The sequence below is a fragment of the Musca domestica genome, unplaced genomic scaffold (genome assembly GCF_030504385.1).
Source record: "Musca domestica strain aabys unplaced genomic scaffold, Musca_domestica.polishedcontigs.V.1.1 44, whole genome shotgun sequence".
Taxonomy (NCBI): Eukaryota; Metazoa; Arthropoda; class Insecta; order Diptera; family Muscidae; genus Musca; species Musca domestica.
This window is the reverse complement of record NW_026712334.1, coordinates 275,452-291,735: the sequence shown is the minus strand read 5'-3', so window position 1 is coordinate 291,735 and position 16,284 is coordinate 275,452. Positions and strand designations below refer to the sequence as shown.

Here is a 16,284-nt window from a genome sequence, read left to right as displayed (position 1 = left end):
TGATTGCAATGTTAAATTTAGTACACTACAATACTAGAAATTTACGAATTGCGTAGATAGGTTAAGTTCGTAAATGGGCCATGTAGGTCCACGTTTTCATATATCCCCCATATGACGGTACCTCCCGATATTCGGTATTTTCATGATTTTAGCGATATTATTAACCGGAATTGTTTCAACTTTGGTATTTGAAGTTCGAAATGGATACTACAGAGTATGGCAGAAAATTATCTGTGCAGGTCCACGTCTTCGTATAGCCCCATATAACGGTACCTTCCGATATTCGGTATTTTGATGATTTTAGCCACATTATTCACCGGAATTGTTTCAAATTTGGTATTTCAAATTCGAAATGGATACTACAGCTTAAGACAGAAAATTATCTGTGCAGGTCTCCGTCTTCGTATAGCCCCTATATTACAGCACGTCCCTATATTCGGTATTTCGATGGTTTAAGCGACATTAATTACCGGAATTGTTTCAAATTTGGTATTTGAAGTTCGAAATGGATACTACAGCTTAAGACAGAAAATTTTGATGATTTTAGCGACATTAATCACCGGAATTGTTTCAAATTTGGTATTTCAAGTTCGAAATGGATACTACAGCTTAAGACAGAAAATTATCTGTAGAGGTCTCCGTCTTCGTATAGCCCCCATATAACGGCACCTCCCTATATTCGGTATTTGGATGATTTTAGCGACAATATTCACCGGAATTGTTTCAAATTTGTTATTTGAAGTTCGTAATGGGAACTGCAGTCTGTGACAGAAAATTGTCTATGCAGGTCCAGGTTTTCGTATAGGCCCCATATATCAGTACCTCCCTATATTCGGTATTTTGACGAGTTTAGGTACAAAACCCACCGAAATTGTTTGAGATGTCGTATTTGAAGTTCGTAATGGATGCTACAGCCTGTGACAGAAAATTTTATGTGCTGGTCCAGGTCTTCGCGCAGCTCCGGTATAACGTTACCTCCCTATATACGACATTTTGATGATTTTAGCTACATTATTCACCGTTTATTTCAAGTTTCGAATTTGAATATGGTAATGGCTTATGACAAATAATGCTACGTCATATAGACCCCAAGATAACGGCTATATTCGGTGTTTTTAAAATGTTAACAGAATTTTTTAAGGATTTTATTTTTGGAAAATTTTCAAATTAGTTCCAAATGGTGGAGGGTATTCAAAGTTCGACACGGCCGAACTTACTGCTTTTTAACTTGTTTTAAAAAGTTATTAAAGTTATTTTCCTGTACGGTGTGTCACCCGTATTTATATCAGAAAAATATTAATAAATTAAATATGTTGTTATAATAATAAAAAATATATATGTGTGTATATATTTAATATGCCTCTCATAGGGTGTTGTGTACATAAATCTATATTCAATTAATTGAAAACTAAATCGATGAATGATCCGTTGCTGTGGAATGTATTTGCAAAACACACAAAAAAATAGACCTCCAAACAGACACTTTTCATTTCAATTGATAACACTTGCTTTCATATTTGGACTATTCGTTTTTGTTGCCTTGTTTCTGGCAATTGTTTATTTGGATTAAATCGGTTTTCGTTTTTTCTTTTAATTAACTTGAATCGAAAATGGGGCCTTTTTCATCTTTTCTTCATCATTAAATAAAAACACACAAATTAAATTTTAACAAAACTATTTAATAAATTTTAATTGAATGTGTTTTAAATGTAGTAGGAGGGATAACCTTGAAAAGTTCATAGTACAGAACAAGGGTACATGCTCTCAAAATGCTTTGGAATTCTCATCGGAGACCCCATAAAATATATGTATCCGTGATCAGCATAACATTTTACATTGATTAAACTGTATCCGTCTGCTGAAATCAAGATAGAGGCCACAAAGTAAATACATAAATGAATTAAATTTGCTAAAGTCCTTTGTAGAACTCTAAAGATATTTGGTTTAAAAAAAGGGCTATATCGATCCATGTTTAGGTATGGCTTCCAAAAATTGGTACCTCCTGATTTTCGGCATTTTAAGAGTTGCAGCCACGATTTCGAACCAAATTTTCTGCATTTTAATACTTCCGATTCTTTTTATGTAAATTTTAATTTCTCATACAGTTTATTATAAAGGTACCTCGTAATTGTAAGTATTCTAGACGTCTAGATGAATTTTCCAATCACCATATTTTGGTACATCCTGATCCTCGATATTTCGAAGGTTCATAGCAAATTCCAAGCGTGCTGGAAACTGCAATCTTTTGAGGTTGAGTGACATTTCTGTTGCAATTAGTGAATTCGAGGTAGCAACATACTTCCCCATAATAATCGTACCCTCAATTACATTCATGTGTAGTTTTCAACTGTTAGCCTAATTCCATTGCAAAGGCGATGTGGGTCTATGCTTCTTAATAAAATCATATCCCAATCTGAACCGATTTCAAAATAATTTGATAAAATTTACTTTCACACCAAATTCCGTCACACTTTCTATATCTCATTGATATTGGAGGTACATACCGTGTTTGGTGCATCATATATGTGAAATCGGCCCAGAATATACATGGGAATCTTAACCAATTTCTAACTAATTTGTGAAATTTATTATTGTAACTAAATTCTGCCACACATTCTGAATTTCATTGAAATCGGACATACATATCGTGTTTGATACATAACATACATGAAATCGGCCGAAATATATATATTGGAGCTATACCCAAAACCTCAACCGATTTCAATATAATTTGGTAAATTTTTTTTGGTACCATATTTTGTCTCTTTGAACGAATTTTATTGGAATCGGACATACATATTGCTTTGGTTGCATCAAATATATAAAATCTGCCGAAAAAATATATGGGAGCTATATCCAAATCTGAAACGATTTGAATATAATTTGACCAATTTATTTTTGTACCAAATTTATTCACTCAATCCGAATTTTATTGGAATCGGACATATGTCTCGTGTTTGGTGCATCAAATATGTGAAATCTTCGGAAAATATATTTGAGAGCTATATCCAAATCTAAACCGATTTCAAGATAATTAGACAAATTATTTTCTGATCAAAATGCCGTCACACATTCCAAATTTCATTGGAATCGATCGGAATCGATTTCATATAAACGAAATCGAAAATATATATGGGAGCTATATTCAAATCATCACCGATTTCCATATAATTTGCCAAATTTTTTTGTGTACCAAATCTAGTCACTCATGTCGAATTTCATTGCAATCTGACACACGTATCGTGTTTTGTGCATCAAATATATGAAATTGGCGAAAAATATATATGGATGCAATATCCAAATCTGAGTCGATTTCAATTCCGATTCCGTTCAAAAATGTGGCTAAAACAATCATAATCCCGGAGGTGCCGTAATTTACTGAATACACGACAACGTTATCCTGTAAAAAATGTTTTGCGCAAATGTCAAAATTTTTAATTATTTCATCGAAGAATGCTTCAAAATTTCAGATATTTAGAGGTATAGTTATTACGGGGCTATACGCATATATAGACTAATCTAGACCATTTTTTTGTGAGAAAGTGGTCTAGAACTCCAGACAATTCCATTGAAATATTTAAGCGAAACAATGCTTATATATATGAAAACCAGTAAAGAAAGTCTTAAAGTCGGGCGGGGCCGACTTTATGATACCCTACACCACTCTGCTAATTTAGTAGAGCTCCACATAAAAATTAAAAGTTTTTATGGGATAATTCAATCATACACGCTATGATTATAATTATAATTAAAAGTTCAAAGGACTAAATATGCCGAAGCATTTGTATCTTTTAAATTCGGAATTGCCCATTTGGTGCACAATTAATTTGAAATCGGATAAAGATATATATGGGAGCTATATCCAAATCTGAACCGATGTCGATAAAATTTAGCGAAGATATTTCTGAGCTGTATTTGATATATAACCCTGAATATCGTTGTTACGGAGTGCATGTTACGGTTGTGGGTAACAAATGTAACAAATCGGATGAATAATATATATGGAAGCTATAGATATATCTGAACCGATCTTCACCAAATTTGACATACTAGCTTCTAGACTCAATTCGGTCGTAAGTGCCAAATTCCATCCCATTTGGACAAATATTAGACGTTTGGTGCACAATAAAAAGTAAATCGGACGAAGTTATATATGGGAGCTATATCCAAATCTGAACCGATCTCGATAAAATTTAGCAAATGTATTTCTGAGCTGTATTTGATATGTTTCCCCAAATATTGTTGTTGCAAAGTGCATATTACGGCGGCGGTGGACAAAAATAACAAATCGGATGAACAATATATATGGGAGCTATAGCTATATCTGAACCGATTTCGATCAAATTTGGCATACATATTTTCAGGCCTAATTTGGGTGTATATGCAAAATTCCATACAATTCGGGCTGATATTACACGTTTCGTGCACAATAAAAGGCAAATCGGACGAACATATATATGGGAGCTATATCTAAATTTTGACCGATTATCTCCAATTTCAATAGGGTTCGTCTTTGGGCCAAACAAATGATCTGCGCAAAATTTCATCTGGATCGGGCAATAAATGCGACCTGTACTTTGTTTACAAAAATACATGGACGGACAGACGGACGGGCGGACATGCATAAATCGACTCAGAATGTGATTCCATGCAGATCATCAAAAGGAACTATGGGTCTATCTCGTTTCCTTTTGCCTGTTACAAACAAATGCACAAAGACATAATACCCTGACCACCTTGTGGTGTAGGGTATAAATATAGACCTACCTGTTAAAGTTTCTTTGAGAGGAATTGGTTCTCTTTACGAACATGAAATTGCAAATTGAAGAGATTTTCATGTAAAAATCATCAACAACAATATCCCGGGAAATAACGTTATATGGAGCTAAAAAAAGCATGGCTCTATTTAAATCATTTTTGGACAGTGAGATTGGGACCTATTGCGAATACAGCGTTTCACACAATTCCAAAGGTTAATGGTTGCGGCTTTTCCCTTGATTGAGGGAAAATATTCCTTCTCAAAATCGCAGGACGTTAAGTCTCGAAGCATTATATTTCGTTATGTTCCATTATATTGAGGGCTTCGGCGAAAAAGATTAATGCCCAGGCAACAGTCTGTTGCTCAATAATTAATTCCCGTACCAAGTTATGACAGTCGTCCCTACTTAAAAATCATCCCCTCTACCATAAAACAAGTAAGCAAAGGCTAGAGTCTTGCGGGGCCGACCATGTGATACCCTACAACACTACAAAATGTTAGAAGCCCCTTATGTCCAAATCCATTTTGGAAGATTTCGCTTTTGAAATTATATCACGGAGCACTGCCCAGATATTACTCTTAGCATTTTGACCAGGCCTAATAATTTCGCACTCCGTAGTGCTCTATCCTCAGGCGTATCGATTGGCTTGAATTATGTGATCAGGATTTTTTTTCTGTTTTTGGTTCATTTGAGAATATTTTGCGATCATCTCCAAATGCAAGAGGCCCCTCTGTATCTCCAAATTTAGACTCATCTATATGATTTGCTTATCTACGATATTTGGCTATATTCGTCAACGAAATCAGCAAAAAAAGACAGAAGTTCGCCTCTTGTGTATTTCGGATATCGCCTGTAAGTAATGCTGGTATTTTGTGCACTAAAGTAGTGATCCATTCTACCCGCTGTCCTAAACACTAACTTCATGCGAGATTTCGTGTCCTTTGGTTTCTATTTGTGACCTTTATAACGCCTGCAAAATCAGGAATATTTTTTGTTGGTCAAGTTCAACACCTATATATATTGCGGACATCTTTGAAAACAATAGGCCTAGCCCTTCAGAGCCTAACCCTACCCTTGTGAAAATTTTCGTGAGGACCGGACGATAATTGCAATCTGTATATAATAACCCCAACCTGTGTTGTAAGGTGAAAAAATATTACAAAATATACACTTCAATTTTATAAGTCAAATTGAAAAAATCGCATGCGATAAAAAATATGAAAAATAAAAAATGTCACAAAATACTATAAAATCTATATTTACATCATTATCGATATTTTTAATGCGATTTTTTTAGATTTTATACTTTTATGCCAAGAGGGCATTCTTAATTGACAAAATTTGTCACAATCGGTCCAGCCATTCTTGAGATATAAGCATTCTAACTAACATCCCCTTCCTTTATATATATACATTGTATATATTTCGCTATATATATCTGATATATTTATTTCACATTTTTGGCCCAATCAAACTTATAATACCTGATCAAAAGTTTAACTACCTATGAGATACTAACGAATTCAAAAGATGTTCTATTAATCTTATATCGAAAATTTTTAGATTTTTTGTTTTGCCAAAATAGATTTTTGTATACACAATGGAATAAAAATAAACTTCAATACATACATATATGTGTATATGTATGTGTGAAAATCATTACTCAGACCTTCATCGAATGACATTAAATTTATAGCCTTTTTTTGTTATTTCGAACCCACGCGTATTTCAAAAATTGTACTATATATTAAATGCAATCAATTTTTACGGCCGATATTGCCGATGAATATAAAATGTCTATTAAAAATATTTATTGATCTCTCATTGTATATTTCTTTTGTCTTTAGCAACAACATAAAATTAACTGATTCTGTTTAAATTATTGATTTTTTTTTTTTTGGATAAACTTGGCAAATCCGATCTAATGTTTTGGAAATATTTATTGTATTTGAGTTTATTTGAATTAACATTGGAAAACAGTTATATAACATTTATTAATAATTGCAATGCAAGATTTTTTTTGAACTGCATACTTTGTTTTTAAAAATGAATCTAGTTTGAAGTGAGTTTCCAGATGTAACATGTTATTGAACTTATATGGTTCTTAGAGTTTTTTCCCTATTTGATATTAAATATACACATAAATGATTTAAATGGAGGACTTAGTATCCTGGTCTGGTCTTCTATTTACAAAATGGGTACTCATTGCACACATTGAACCGATATATTCAATTCTCAAATTGCATCTTATATGAGACAGTAAGATTTGAAGAGAATCGGCTACTTTATAACATTTAATTGGAGATAATATTATTCAAAAATTTAGACCTTAAGTTGGCCCTACATATGATGGTAGTTTCTTCGTTTTATGTGAGATAGGAGTTTTTTTTTATTTGCAGAAAGTTGAATATTTTTTGAGTCTATAAGCATCCTAATATTTGAAATAATATTTACGGAAATGCTGGAATAAAACAAATAAAAAAGCAGAAAGGTCGGCTTCTTGTATAGAATTGAAGACAATTCCGCTTAAAAATGTGGCTAAAATCATCGAAATACCGAATACCGAAATACGATACAATGGACCTATATAGAGAACTCCCTGTCAGTGGGTAAAGTGTTCACAAAGAACTCCTTGTGTAGAATCTCAGACAATTCCGCTGAAAAATGTGGCTAAAATCATCAAAATACCGCATATAGGGGTGTACTATTATATGTGGACTATATTATATCGTGGACCTATATAGATAATTCTCTTTCAATGAATAAAGTACTTACAAGGAACTCGTTGTGAGGATTTTCAGACCATTCCATTGGAAAATGTGGCTTAAATTATTAAAATCCCGAATATCGGGGGATACCGTTATATTGGGTTTATACGATATTTTGGACTTATATGGACAATTCTCTTTCAGGGGGTAAAGTGCTCACAAGGAACCCCTTGTGTAGAATTTTAGACAATTCCGTCGAAAAATGCGACTAAAATCATCGAAATGCCGAATATCGGGGGGTACCGTTATATGGGGGATATACGATATCGTGGACCGATAAAGCCCATCTTCGAACTTGACCTGCCTGCAGACAAAAGAGAGATCTGGGCAAAGTTTTAGCCTTCCATCTTAATTCGTTTAGCCTGTAGCGTGATTACAACAGAGGGAAAGACGAACAGACGGACGGACAGGGCTAAATCGTTTTAGAATTTTACGCTGATCAAGAATATATATATGTACTTTGTTGGGTCTAAAATGATTATTTCGATGAGTTACAAACTATGTATGGTGGAGGGTATAAACAAGTACGGAAATATCTTATGTTTCCCCTAAGGAGAAACTGCTGAAAAAAGACTGTTGAAAGCCTACATGGATCAATGTTGGTGGGTAGGGGTTAGATAAGTCTGGGTTTCCGAAAATACGAGCTAAAAGTGTACTCAAAGTACTAAAATGTTCAAAAAATGGAATTTGAAATGAGAGTCACTGATGGAGTGCAGGATAGATCTACCGAAAATGGTACTAAACTTCTAAATGGATACTACAGATGCACTATTGTTAAGTTTGTCATTCCGTTTGTAACACCTCGAAATATACATTTAAGACCCTCCAAAGTATATATATTCATAATCAGGCTAAAATTTTGTCGATTTAGCGATGTTCGTCCGTCTGTCCGTCTGTGGAAATCACTCTAGCTTCCGAACGAAATGAATAAAGTTGATTAAAATTAGCTCAAATGTGTATTATGTCTGCAGGGCATTTGGCATTGAAAATGGGCCATGTAGGTATACGTCTTCGTATGGCCCCCATATAACGGTACCTCCCGATATGCAGTATTTTCATGATTTTTGCGACAATATTTACGAAAATTGTTTCAAATTTGTTATTTGAAGTTCGTAGTGGATACTACAGCCTAAGACAGAAAATGGGCCATGTAGGTCCACGTCTTCGTCTTCGCCCCCATATAACGGTACCTTCCGATATTCGGTATTTTGATGATTTTAGCGACATTATACACCGGAATTGTTTAACATTTATTGTTTATTTGATATTCGTAATGGATACTACAGCCTATGACAGAAAATTGTCTGTTGGTATCTTAAAGTGAGATATGGAAGTGGTTTTGGAAATGGGTACTATAATTGTACCGAAAGTACTAAATATTACTAAATTTGGTATTGAGTGAAAATGTAGAGCTGAAATTCAGTGCCAATGATGTAACTGTTGGTGTCTTTGGTTGAGATACTGAGATGGTTTTTAAAAATGTGTGCTATAATTTTACTAATTTCGGCAATGGGGGAATTTACAGAGCTGAAATTTTGATATTAAAGTCACTGTTGGTATCTGGTCTTGCGATGTGGAGATTGATTTGAAAATGCGTAGTCAGGTCTACGAAAAGCACTAAACGCTACTACATTTGGTATTGGATGAGGGCGTAGAGCTAAAATTTTCAAATTTGATATGGATGTCACTATTGGTGTCTGTAATTGAGCGAAAGAGGTGATTTTGGAAATCAGTACTATGAACGTATCGCTGACGAAGTAGCGGGCATTTGCTAGTTCCAAACAAGCCTTTTCCTCAATTCACCCCTCGTTCATGTTCTTTCAAATTGCATTAGATTTTGGCAAGCTGTTTAGTAATTTCACGCTTTTGTTTCTATTGATACTCAACCGTGAAAGAAAATGTTCAATAATAATGTCGTGACGTAGATACTTTGTTGAATAGCAAACACAACAACAACAACATCAAACAACACAAATTTAAGAGGAATTTTTACGATTTTATTATGCCAAAGCCATTAATAAGAAACTAAATGGACCACGCAACGCCACTTATAGACAAATAACATACATATATTTATGCATACATACATATGTATGTATTTATGTATGTAAGAATGTATGTGCATAACAAAAGAAAAATTAATTTGCCTAACTGTAGTTTATATTGCATTTCGAAAAAAACACACACCTCATTCATTCAGCGTTTAGAACGATTATCGCCTACTATTTTTAGAATTCGAAAAAAGGTATTTTTAAAACCAATACAAGAGGGCAAACATTTCAATGGAGTAATGAAAGAAAAATTGCTTGATATTAAACATTTTTTCGCACATATGTATCTTCCTATAAATACATTGCGCGGGAGATAGAGAAAAGCAAACTAGTAAATCATAACGCTTCTTAACAGTTACGGAAAGACACGTCATAATGTAGTACCTCTTTTTTATTGAGGGGGGAAATATTTCCCATACATTGTATGAAAATACTCATCCTCACATGATGAAATCGTTTTGAAAACAAATAATCATTTGCCAATTAACACGAAAAAAAACGCTTGTTATTATTTATCAAAACATTCATTTTTTTGCGGTTATCGTGGTGAAAATTTCCATTTCAAAGAATTCGATTTGTTTTTCTATGAAAAAATGCCTAAATGTTCTTTTTTTAATTTTAAAATTACTCAGTTGAGAAATATTACTAAGCCATCCCAAATGCCCATAATTGGATGGCTACAAATATTAAAGGCTAAAATATAAAATTACTGCTGGAAGACACGCACCGAAAAACAAAATGTGTTATATCTGGAATATAAAAAAAAAAACTAAACCTATCCAGACGTTTTTTCCAGAAGACATTCAAAATGAACCCGAAATAACAAACTACAAATAAAGGGAGGAATCAAAACCATCAAAACGTGCACATATATAAGAGTTATATTGGGTAGAGGTACTGAGGCTGGTGCATGCAACTTCGTTTTTCTTTGTTTTCAAATAAACAGGAAAATTGTTCTTAATAAATACAGGGTGAGATAAAAAAACTGCAACAAAGTAAAACGCCATCATTTTTAAGTTTTTTTTCGCAATGTTGCAAATAGCATCACATTTTAGAATAAGTCTAGATTTGTTCGAATTGGTCACCTTTGGCACGAATTATGGCCTTCAAACTGCCAATGAAACCGTCACACGCTGCCCGAATGTTGCTCTGCGGTATTTTACCCCATTCCCGGCGAAGCGCTTGCTTGAGGTGATCGACACTTTGGTATGTTTTAGTGCCAACCTTGTTTTCCAAAACACCCCAGACACAATAGTCCAACTGATTGGTATCCGGAGATTTTGGCGGCCATTGTGCCCTGGAAATGAAGCGAAGAACCTCATTTTGTAACCATTCTTGGGTGGCGCGTGCTGAGTGCGATGGTGCTGGGTTCTGTTGGAATGTCCAAGGTCAGCGGCCAAAACGTTTGCGTGTCCAAGGCTTTAATACACCCTCCAGAATATTTTCGCGATAATCTTCGGCATTAATTCTGGTGCCACGGTCGATTAATACGAGCGGAGAGCGACCATCGTCTGTAATGGTGGCCTACACCATCACCATGGCCAGCGCTGGAAGCAAACACAATCATTTTGTTTGTTTACAAACTGCTGGACAACGAATGTTTCTCATCGGAAAAACCCAAATTCGACAGTTTAGCACTACTGCCAAGTGAAGCAACTCTTTAGCTCTTTTGAGTCTTTTTTCTTTCTGCTCCGGTGTAAGTTCTTGCACTTTTTAGAATTTCAATGGCTTTACCCCGAGCTAATATTACAATATTTGCTGAATGGAATATTGCGATATGTTCAGCTCACAGTCCATTTTTCGGCCACAGTAACGCGGGTTTCGATCAAGTCGGTTCTTTACTTTTTCGAATCATTTCGGGCTACGATACCTGAACCACGGTAACGAGCGATAGTACGAGACACAAAAGATTTATTCAAATTTAAATGCTGGAGTGCTCTAATGATAGCCACTTCTGGTTTTCCAGCCAAATATAAAGAAATCACACTTGAATTCCATTACGAATAATTTTTTTTTCTGGAAAATTCTCAACAAGATTTTTTGTACGCTTGAAAACAATATAATGAGCTGTCACTGGAATAATTTCAACAGCTATAGGACGAGTGGCTTAAAAATGACTGCAGTCTGAATTTGGTTGCAGTTTTTATACCCTACAACACTATGTGTTGGGGGTATTATAAGTTTGATTGGGCCAAAAATTATGTAACACCACGAAATATTGGTTTCCAATGTTCTCTTTCAATGTTCTTTATTTTTTTGAAAAATAAGGTTTCCCTTCGGCCAACTTTCCACAAATTCTGCGTTGCAGTAGGTCGTTTGGCTTCAATTATAACACCAGCTGTATTTTGAAAAACGAAGTTGCATGCACCAGCCTCAGTACCTCTACCCAATATAACTCTTATATATGTGCACGTTTTGAAGGTTTTGATTCCTCCCTTTATTTGTAGTTTGTTATTTCGGGTTCATTTTGAATGTCTTCTGGAAAAAACGTCTGGATAGGTTTAGTTTTTTTTTTTATATTCCAGATATAACACATTTTGTTTTTCGGTGCGTGTCTTCCAGCAGTAATTTTATATTTTAGCCTACGTCTACATCCCTCCTCAAAATTTTCGATGGTTGATTATCATCATTAAGACTGGCCTCAATCAAACTTTTGCTCGAAACGTGCGTGATCTGTTTAATCTAATGTTGCCAAAGACATAATAGATAAAAAAACACTTTTAATATGTGGAGTGAGACATGGGCTCTGAAATAAATAAAAATAGGGCTTTGAAATTTTGGGCGGGTATTTTTATCGTTCCTGAGATATTTAGTATTGAAAATGGAATATATCGGTCCTGGTTTAGCCCATACAACGGTTTCTTCGGATTTTTTGTATTTTAAAAGTTCTGTCCTAATTTTTAACTAAATCAGGTGAAGATATATATGGGAGCAAAATCTGAACTGATCTTTATTAAATCTAGGAAATGCTGTATCTGATAGTTGGTACCAAATATCGTTGTTGTAGAGGGTATTTTACGGGTGTGAGGGAGTAAAATACAAAATCGCATGAAACATATTTATGGGAGCTATAGCTATATCTGAACCGATTTTCACTGCATTCGGTCTGATGTGCCAAAATTCAGGTCATTTGGACTGATATTAGCCTTTTGGCGTACAATAAACTTGAAATCGAGTAAAGATATATATGGGAGCTACATCCACATCTGAACCGATCTCAATAAAATATTGCAAAAGTATTTCTGCGATATATTCGATACATTTCTTCGAGTATCGTTGTTATGGAGTGCATAATACGGCTATGGAGGAAAAATTTAACAAATCGGAAGAAGAATATATATGGGAGCTATATCTATATATCAACCGATTTCCACTAAATTTTGCACACTTGTTCCAATTTTGTTATATGCACCAAATTCCACGAAGAAATATATATATCAGAGTAGGAACCTATGGCGCATTTCATGTATTCAAAGTTGATAATATGCTCTGGAAAATATTTATTTTTTAATAAAATTTTAAGAGAAAAAAAATTCTAATTTGAATTGATAATATTGACAATAATTTCTTTAAAAATGTAGTAGGTTGATGCATTTTAGATCCCAAATTTTTTTTTTTTTTTTAATATTGACAGTTATTGACAGTTCCTCATTTTAATATATCCCCAAAATATAACTGTACTGCCAGATTTAACGTTTTTGACAGTTTTGTAGTTTGTGTTTCCTTTATATAGGAAACATTTTTTACAAAGAGCTATCCATATAGATGAAAGTTTAGATATATTCCCCGATTTTCGGTATTTTGATGATTTGTGTCAATTTGTGTATTTTCAACGGAATTATATCACATTTTGTATTTATAGTTCGTAATGAATATTACTCATACTGACAGAAAATTGTTATACAGATACAAGACTTCCATAACCCCTGTATAAGGACACCTACCTATATTTGGGATATTTATTATTTGTTCTACGCTTTTTTACCGGAATTATTTCCAATTTGGATTTTACAATGGGCACTTCTTCGTAGGACAGAAATTGCCTGTGCACATCCTCGACTTCCCATAGACCCATGCAACATCCCTATTTTTCATAAGAATTATCTCAAAATTGGTATTTTGAGATCGTAATGGGCATCGGCTCCGCTGATATATAATTGATTGTTTTATTATAGTCCCATACCTTATACTCGGAATTTTTTAAATTATACCAAAATTTTTCAATGGATTTTTTTTTTAAATTTCAGGGTTTTTCTTCCATATCATAAAAGGTAAAAGGTGCTGACGAATTGTCTTTTAAAAAATATAAATAGACCACATCAAGTGAATGGAATTACATCTAAAATTTAATTTTGTTTATTCTTAAAAATATATTTTAATTCTCACCTCAGATGTGATGAGTTTTTATGTATCCACAATGGCAGTGTTTATAAAATATAAATATGTAGGCGAAAAAAAAAATTCCAATCACTCATCTGCTTGTAATTCGTAGAAACATTTCTTTCTTTATTTTTTTGTAAGAATTTCTTTGCAATTTTTTCAACAACTTTTACTTTCACAAAAACTTTTCAAATAATTTTGATTTTCAATTATTTTCCTGATGGTTTTCACTTTTTTCCAACATTGGCTGGCTCTTCGTGTTGGTTAGGTGTATCAATTAAAGAGAAGAAAATAAGAGATAACGCCCCAATCTATTCGTTTTAAAGTAAATACTGATAATCTCTTTGATTTGGTTGTCTTTCCTTTTCATTGGCGTTGAGGTGAGTCAAGAGCCAGAGAAACGCCGAAAAAAAAAACAATCAAAAAAACAAATTTTTATGATGGTGTGGTCTGAGCAATCGAAAAAATATGTATGCTTCGATTGTTTTGGTTAATTATTTATATTTACTTCACTTTTTTTTTGTATTTATTTTTAAGTATGGCCGGATGGATATATGCTGGAAATTTTGCTTTTGTTTTTTCCTTTTTTTGGAAATATTTTATAATCACATTTTTTAATTTTTAATTATTTATAATTGTTGTAATATAATTCTTTTAATTATGACGTCACTATTGGTAACATTTTCTGTCGATCATTCGCCTTGTTTGAATTTTGATACAGGTGGATTCACATACATATATTTTCATGTTCCGTTAAAAGGTATGGTATTGGTCTGCAATTTATCATCCAAAAAATAATAATACCACTGAATTGCAATTCTCTTGATCTTGGTTTGGAAAGAAAATATATTTTTTCTGTAAAAATCTTCGTTTTTTCCAAAAATTTTGATTATTTTGTTCTCAATGAAATTCATTTGATTTTTAGCTTTATTTCAATATCTAAAAAACAACAAATATACATATAATATGTTTCATTGAATCAAACATTTTTTCCATGTACAATTTTCTTTCAATCACTTTCCATTCACACACACTCGCATTAAATAATGTATTCCTTATTTTTTTTTTTTGTGGGATCTGTTTTGTATCACTTTTTTCGAACTTTTTGTTTGGTGGGCCTATAATGGCCCTGATATATTCAATTTATAGGCCACAATATTCACACACACACATACACACTCAAACGTGTAAAACACCTAAATATTTGTATATTATTGCCACATCTCCATGCTGCTGTTGTTCTTTTTTAGCCACCGACAATGACGAGGTAACTGTATAATAGGTTTTTCCGAAAACATTTCGTTGCCTTCTGTTTTTTTGTGTTTTTTTTTTTAACAAAATGTTTTTTTTTTTCTTTATATTTTCTCTCCGTTCGTTCTATATTTTTCCGCACATTTGTTCAGTTGCAAGTATGGCCCGTATCTAAAAGTGATCTCCACATTTCCTCGATCTCAATGCGATGGACGCCAGTTCGGCCGCAACTGAGTAGCTATGGTGTTCTGTGTGTAAAATTCATCATGGTTTTTTTCGTTCTTTTTGTGTGAAGTGAGGGAAGAAAATATTCTCTCAATTATTTTCCGTGTGCTAGTACGCTGTGCATGGAAGAGGAAAATCTGGGAAATTTTCCTGAGCAAATGAGTTTGTTGTTATGTGCAATGGAATGCTTTGATTGTTTTCTTGTTTATGCCACTTGCTCTCGTAGTAATAATATTGATGGCAGGGGGTCTTTTAATGGAGGACTGGATTCAGCTCAGAGGAAACTTATTTCCAATTATGGATAATTTTAAATTTAAGCTCTACTGAACAAATATTTCCATGCTTTAGGGAATACAGTTAAGTTCTTAAGACCGATATAGTTAAAGTTTCGATTTATGTATACGTATGGTCGTCTTTAATACATACATACATGATACATATGACGTCTTAAAATAATTCAGACCAACAATATCGGAAACAAATTTTACTACCCTTTTATTTTTGAATAACGTTTTGGGGGCGTGCCCTAAGGATTGGAACATCATATTAGACATATTCACTAATACTAAAGAGAAAGCTGTCGCTCCTAATATGAACACTACCACGGACCAAATTTGCACTATATCAAAGGCTGGATATAAGAAATATGTATTAATTTTAAATAATATATATTTATTCTTAAGGTAGGTATAAAAAGGTCCAGTCTAGTTTCGCAATGCTTAAATTTCAAAAAAATAAATAAATAATTAATTTAAAAAATGGGCCTAAAAATTAAAAGAAAATCGGACATTGACATTCTCATATAACGAAAATTGTTATTATTTAAAAAAGTTCCTATTGAGGGGTAGT

At 33.5% G+C, this 16,284-nt stretch overlaps 1 protein-coding gene across 1 annotated transcript in view; it reads right to left on the bottom strand.

Annotated features, from left to right (window-relative positions):
- The window catches only part of LOC101897825 (putative protein kinase C delta type homolog), a 103,017-nt gene extending 88,466 nt beyond the window's left edge, over positions 1-14,551 (bottom strand). The window contains exon 1 of the mRNA XM_059127294.1: positions 13,966-14,551. The gene's annotated coding sequence lies outside the window, so the exon portion shown is untranslated. The remainder of the gene's footprint in view (positions 1-13,965) is intronic.
- Between the last annotated feature and the right edge of the window lie 1,733 nt (positions 14,552-16,284).